The sequence below is a fragment of the Aethalodelphis obliquidens genome, unplaced genomic scaffold (genome assembly GCF_003676395.1).
Source record: "Aethalodelphis obliquidens isolate GAN/ISIS:26980383/991018 unplaced genomic scaffold, ASM367639v1 scaffold18, whole genome shotgun sequence".
Lineage (NCBI taxonomy): Eukaryota > Metazoa > Chordata > Mammalia > Artiodactyla > Delphinidae > Aethalodelphis > Aethalodelphis obliquidens.
The window spans coordinates 18399221-18406745 of record NW_020837962.1 but is presented as its reverse complement, the minus strand read 5'-3'; positions in this window follow the sequence as shown (position 1 = coordinate 18406745).

The following is a 7525-nucleotide window of genomic DNA, read 5'->3' as shown; positions in this document are numbered from 1 at the left end:
ATGTGTGTGGTTGTGTGTGTGTATGTGTGTGGTTGTGTGTGGTGTGTGTATGTGTGTAGTTGTGTGTGTGGTGCATGTGTATGTGTGTGGTTGTGTGTGGTTGTGTGTGTGTATATGTGTGGTTGCATGTGTGTGGGGGCGAGGACCCTCCTCTCGGTCAGCACCATCCTGCCTCAGCCCTGGGGCTCTAAGGATGGAACCAGGAGTAGGTTCCTTCCCACTAACTGAACAGGGCTTTAACCGCGGAGCAAGGATGAGCTTCAGGGCTGCCTCTGGCTCCCCAAACGAGGGGAGGAAAGGGCCACAGCCCCGGGCCCCACGGAGGATGTCCTTGCACACAGAGAAGGGGCTGGCTTCATGTGGCTTGACCTGCTTCCTCCTGGAGCAGCCCGTGGGGAGACGGCCAGGCTCTTGCTGCCCACCGACCGTCTGGGCGCCGGGAGGTGACATCCCAGGGGCAGGAGAGCGCTGGGCAGTGTCCCTAGGCCTCCTTGGCTCTGAAGCCTGCCCCAGAGGCACCGTGGGACCTGCCGACGGTGGCTGCCAGTCCTCTGTGCACACGGACGGCCAGCCTCAGAGGTGGGGCCTCTGCTGCGTAGTCGGCTAACGGAGCAGCAGGCATCCCCACTCGCCCACGGATCACGGGTGTGGCTCTGCATAACCAGAACACCTCCCCACCCCTGAACCTGACCAGCCGCCGCGCTGGCTCGGCCCTCTGCCCCCTGTGGTCACCCGGGGGCCGCCACATCCCCAGGTACACTCTGCCCTCGCGCCTGTGCCGGCCCAGATCCCAGCTCTACCAGGGGCCCCTTCTTGCTCGAGGCCTTCCCTGTGGACAGCCCGTCTCTGCCCCTGGAGATCCCTCGGACCTTTTCCGTCCTCCCCTGTGGGTGTGTATCTTCTGAGTTCCTGGGGTGGGGGAGGGGGGAGCAGAGCCCCGTGTACCCGGCACAGCCCCTGGCACCGCCCCTGGCACCACCCCTGGCATAGCGGACTCAGCTGCATTTTTGAAGGTTCAGCGAAAGCCCCATGGATCATCTCATGGGTCAGTTCCAGAGACAGGAGGAGAAGTTTGGAGCTGGGTGTTGAGCAGTATTCTGAGCAGCAGGGTTGGCCCTGCCTGGGGGGTGGGGGGAGCCCAGGAGAAACAGGTCGGGCGCTGGAAGTCTCTGCTCCAGCCCAGCTCTCTGCAGGCTTCCAGTGTTTAGGCAGCACTGCTGCAGGTGAAGGAAACATCACAGCTCGTCTCTCTGGGACACAGGAAATAGGAAGAGGAGTTAGAGGACAGAGACGATTCTTCTCTCCCAGGTGCAGATCTGAAGTGAAAACCAGGCCTGTCCCCGCCACATGTTTAGGGTGTGGGTCCTGATGACAAGGTGGTACCCAGAGGGTGACCTGGAGGTCAAAAGTAGGCCAGGGTAGTGACCAAACTTCCAGCTGGGACGATAACCCTTGCACTGGCCTCTCTGCCCTGAGGTCATGACATACACGTCTGGACTGGTGAGAGCCCGTGTGAGTGGGGTCCTGTCTGGGATGGCCCTGTTTCCTAGGCGACAGTACCAGTCAGATGAGAGTTCCAGCTGAGTCCCGGGTTGGGCTATTCATTCATTTAGCAGACAGTTGCTGAAGCAGGACGGGGTTGTGGGGGACACCCTAGCCTGGGGGAGATCGGGGAGCGGGACGAGGGTCGGGGGTCAGGCAGGGCACGAGGCGAAGGGTGTGGAGTCTGGGACCTCGGGAAGCATGCAGACTGTCTTCCGGGACTGGTCCCCTCCCCAGGACATGCCTGTATCCACTGTCTCCTGATTTGGGGTGTTACAGACCCCCCAGCATACCTCTCGGGGAGGCGCCTGACCGGCTGAGCAGGTCTGTGCTTGGGAAGGGGAGGCGGGGGCACAGACCGCAGCAGGGGGTGGCCAGGAGGCTGCACTGGAGGCAGCCTCGTCCCAGGTCCCAGTGGCTGGTCCTGGGACCCCCTAAAGTCTCACCCCTCACCCCCTCTTCACCTGGTCTGAGCCTTTGGAGGACACGGGATGTCCACGTGGGGCCACTGGAGGCCTGGCAGCAAAGGTGGCAAAGGCATCACTGTGGCAAAGGCCTGAGTGTTCCTGGGGGAGGGAGCCAGGCAGCGGCAGCACCAGTGAACCAAACCCCCTCGCCTACCGAGGATGACTGTACAAGGACAGTCTTTCTAAGAGATACAGCTGTCAAGTTGCTGTGCCTTTCACACATGGTAGTGAGTACCCCATCTCTAGAAGCATGCAAGAAGAGGCTGCATAACCACCAGTCAGGTATGTTGTAAAGGAAAGGACCACCTTAGGTAGGGGTTCAGCTGAGGTCACTCCCTCATTTAGCAGCGTTATGTTGATTAGTGTGACCAGGTGGTGGTCAGGGAGACAGGTGACAGTGACTCTTGGGGCGGGCGCCCTGTCCCCAGCAATAGGAGTGCTACTCGCTCCTGTGACTCTGCAGAGTCAGCCCTGCAGGCTGTCCTTCATGCTGCCCTTCTGATCACTGCTTGTGTTTTGACAACCAAACACTGAGTCCTGGGTGACTACGACCCATCGTTGCATCAGACCCTGACTCTGCAGCAGGAGGAGGATGAGGCCAGGAGCCCTGACGGTGCAGACACACACAAGACCCCAGGGGGGACGTGGCAACTTCCTGTTCGTGAGTCACCCTTGTCACAGTCGTCAGTCACTGGGCTCAGGACCCAGCAAAGGGCTTCATGGGCCTGAACATTCCATCATGGGGTTATCCTGGGGAGGGCAGGGGGGGCAATCTCTCGAACAAATGAATGTTCTCAACGACTGAACCTTACCTCTTTAACCAGGTAACAAATAAGAACTACATTTGTTTCCATTTGTTTAAAAAATGAATTATTCCATAACTGACACACACTTGTCACAGGAAAATTGGCAATACAGATGAGGAAAAGCCAGATAAAATAAACAAATTCCCCTAAACTAAAATTTCCCGGCACCAGCCGGAAACAACTTGGGCTTTTCTGGGCATTGATGTGCATGTGTGTGTGAGCGTGTGTGTCGGTGCGGTAACAGAGTCTCACTGTAAAACTCGACTAGCGTGCTTTTCCATATACAATACCTTGTTTGTGTCTTTCTATGTTAATACATTGAATTCATCCATTTTAAAGCTACCCAGCATCCCATGAGCACAGGTGTAGATTTTTCTAAGACTGTGACTACTTTAAAAAAAATCTGTCTAAAACGAGTCAGAGCACACACCCTCCTGCCTTCTAATTTCCTAATCAGGGTGGGAACATGACACCAGCTGAACTCCTGGGGCTCTGAGTTCACTGTTGTTCAATGAACCTTACAGGTAATTTCAATAAAGAGCTGGTTTGGAAGAGAAAAGAGTTCCTGGTGAAGAAGCGGATGGCTCTGGGGTGTGTTCTAGAGAACATTTCTGGATTTTAACCCCGGGGGGCTTCCCCACGAGTGCTCAATGCTCCCTGCCCCACACCACCTGCAGCTGCATTCAGGACCTTTTTTCTCCCCCCAAGGGAGAGCAGCACATCGTCGTAACCAGTGCCGGGCACTTTCCTCACCATCTCAGTCCTGGCCAGCCCTCATCTTGGAGCTGGGAAGGATTCTGTCCAAAGCAAGAATGGGTCATGAAAGGGATCTCCATTCCCCATCCTTGAATGGGCCCCAGGGACCGGCCCCACCTGGTTACATACAGCGCCTTTGGGCTTATCACAGGCAGGGTGACCCCAGGTCCTTTGCTACGAGGTCACTTAAACTTCTCTGCAGGATTGGCCGCCCCAGCGATTATCCTTTGGAGAGGAGAGAATCAACAGAACGGGAGATGACGGCCTCAGAATTGCACCTGTCACAGAGCTGCTGGCATCCACGTCCCCTGGGATGCAGATTCCTGGGGCTGACACATCTCCTCTGCACAGAAGGAGTTGAGGGCGAGCCTCCTTAACATGCCGGTAAACCAGCACCCCATTGCTTGCCGGAGGGCGCGCAAGGCAGCTCCTCTCAGGGCTCCACTCCTGCACTGCTGCTTCCGCCGGGAATGGCTCTACACCGGAGGCAGCTTTGATCATTGATATCTCGCTGGATGGCTGGCCCCGGGTGAGGGGGCGAGCAGGAGGGAGGAGAAAATAGATGAGAATGGATGCGTTTCTCCCCGAGTTCCACACACAATTCTTTTTTTGTTTCTCTTTGCGTTTCCACACGACAAATTCGTCTCCTTGTTTTTCTTTCCAAAATATCCCCTCCTACCCATGTCCTCACTGCCTCTGGCCTGGACCAGGCCCAGGCCCTGACCCTCAGCAGCTGTCTGTCCCCTGAGACCTGCCACGTCCCCAGGCCAGGACAGAGCCCGTGGAGAAAAGACAGGAAAAATGGCGATAATTGGGAGTGGGGTGGGGGGGGCGTCCTTAAACCGATGGCTTGAGTAATTGGAGTGGATGCGCATCGTGTCCTGGGAGGAAGATTCTGTGAATCTGTGTGGTCTGAGTGGACAAGTTCATGCCGCTGACTTCGGGCTGATCTTGGCTCTGCCCGGAGGCGACTTGGCTCTGATAAGCCGACCTCTAGCTGAGCCTTTTGGTTTCTGAGAAGTGGAGGAATCACTGGGAGTCAACCCGATCTTCCAAGATAAAGGGCCAACCTTAGATGGATCTATTATTTCCTTGAGATCTTGGAACAGTGCTTTTATTTGTCCAATGACGTTTATCTATTGAACATCTGTGAAACCCTGGGTGGTTACAGACGCGGCAGTAGGTGGTCACAGATTGGAGAGAGTGAATGATGACTCATCGCAGGCGTCCTTTATCATTCTTCAGGGGATTAAAGACATGACTCAAAATTGTTCAAATGAAATGCAACAATTTATATCTGCCGTTAATACGTAACTGACTAGATAAAACAATAGTTATTCATTACTCACTAAAAATCTGGTTTGCATAAGTCCGTTTTTTATTTAAATCAAACTTTTCCATCTCTATAAAAGCATTTTTTCATGGACGACTTTCTTTCGCGAACAAATTGCACATTGCTGCTTTCTTAAACAAGGTGTTCTTGCGGGGATTTTAATTTAATTGGACTTGCTTTATGTTGTGCTGTGTCAGGTCAAGTGAACCGTAGAGCTCCCCCCTGCACCCCCCGTGACCCCGTCAGGCCAGGATATGGCACTCTCTCTGCCCATCCATCGTTGGTCCCAAGCCCCCTGGGCACACGGGAAGCGCACTTGCTCTCCATGTCGGCTCTCTTCCACCTGCTACATCCTCAACCCCGTCACTGTCACCTCTCGCTAAACCTACTGCAGGAGCCTCCTAAGGCGCTTCTGGCCCCCAGCATCCTCCCATGAACGGGGAGCGGCCCTGGATGTTAGGAGCAATGTGGGTTGTCTGTGCCACATTTTTCTGTCCTAAACCTTAACTCTTTCTGACCAGCCAGCAGGGCAGCCCCAGGAACGCCGACCCACACTTGCCATCAGTTCAGGCCCCCCTGCCAGGTGTTGGTCTGCTTCCTGGCCCTGCTGAGTGAGCGTTTGGGGCCCCTGTCACACCAGCATCTAGGTCGGAGTGTCAGGGACAGGGCTGTGAGGCGATGTGATTTCAGCCCTCGGGGGTCTCCTCAGAGCCTGAGCGAGGCTCGGGTGGAGGTTGGGTCTCTAGCCCGGAGAATGTGCATTTCCCAAACTTCTCAGGCCAAGGAAGTTTTTGTATCCCTCAGAGCATCGCAAGGGATTTTGGTCTGTGGAGTAAACTCTGGCCAACGCTGTTCTGAGGAAGAGAAACGATGTGGTGGGCAAGTTGCTTTGTTCCAGGTGCATCTCGAGTTCCTGCGGGAGGCCGGAGCCACCTGGGCTGGTCCAGCTCCCCACGCACACAATGCCATGAATTTCTGGTGTTCCCTCCCCGTAAAGATCCCTTTTGCGTGGACTCCTGTGTCCTTCCTTCCTTGGAAACAGGCAGCCACATGATCCCCACGTGATCCCCAACACTGGCTGACAGCCGGTGTCCCCACGCGCTGGAGGGACCCGCTTTCAGTGGTGCCGAGTCTTCTGAGGTTTTCCTGATCACTCAGCGCAGAGATGACGACTTTTCCTTTTTGCGTTATGAAAATCAGAAATGTTACATTTAGGAAAAGAGCTTCCTTTTTACTTTTTTTTTTTTTTTTTTTTGCAGTATGTGGGCCTCTCACTGTTGTGGCCTCTCCCGTTGCGGAGCACAGGCTCCGGATGCGCAGGCTCAGCGGCCATGGCTCACAGGCCCAGCCGCTCCGCAGCATGTGGGATCTTCCCGGACCGGGGCACGAACCCGTGTCCCCTGCATCGGCAGGCGGACTCTCAACCACTGCGCCACCAGGGAAGCCCAAGAGCTTCCTTTTTAAATGATAAAGACATGCCGAAATAAAAAATACAAAGTGGACAAGTACACACAAGAGTGAGATATTAGACATCCCACCATCCGGAAGTGCATCACCATTTAACAGGAGATAGAAACTTGGGCCTTGTAATCCTTGCTATGGAGACACAAGAGACCCCTCTTGCCTTCAGAGGGGTCACTACCTTTTATTGGCTCAATCTGCTCCCAGAAACCAGCAAAATTCACCACCACACACAGTGTTCAGCTGATGTGGACTTTGCCTCTTACTGGTATATGAGCTACAGTGTAGGAAATAAATGTTTTAGAAGAAAAGAGAGAAACCTCTCATCTACTTGTCCAGTAAATATTTATGAGCCTGTCTACTCGGGGTCAGGGTGACTGCGGGAGTCTCATTGCCACGTTCCTGCGAAGGCCTTCTGCTGACCTTCCTCTGGCCTGGGCTGGCGGGCTGCCCTAGCTGGGCGAGACACTGCCCCTGCTGGTCTGGAGCTTGGCCAGTAGCGCTGCTCTGGCATGTTCCCTGGACTGGCATCTGCTGTCCCAAGACCCATCCCCAAGGGTCTCGCCATGCCTGTCCCACTCTCTGTGACCACCTCCTGCTTAGGAAGCCAGATATTTCCCAAGACTTGATTTAAAGAAGCCGGAACTTTGTTCTTTCGGCAAGTTTAGCTCCTTACTCTAGGAAGCCGGCCTGTCAAACTCGTTCTATTGCCTCTGGACACCCAGAGCTCAAATGCCATCTCCTCAGGCCTTCCCTGACCGCCCTGCCTGAAACGTCAGCACCCGACCCCCTGGAGCCCTCTGCCTTTTTGCATTTTCCTTCATAACGTTTGCCTACCTGGCCTCACACCCACGTCTAGTTGCGTGTTGGCTGCCCCACTAGAAGGTGAGCCCAAGGCGGGTAGGGGCCCAGTTTGTTCGTCACTGGGTCCCGAGCGCGTCACAGTGGGTACTGATCAATGCGCTTGAGTGACTAGTAAAGGCGTGGATGCACTGTTCCACACAGGGCCCCCGGCCTGCTCCCTGAGCTTCAGGGCAGAGACCATGACTCTGAGGAAAGGAGGTGCAAGTCCTCACGGGGCGCTGGGGTGGCCAAGGCCACGTGAGTGCTTTCTACTAGGACCCTGTTGCAAATATCCAGCAGGGGGTGTGGGAAGCAGG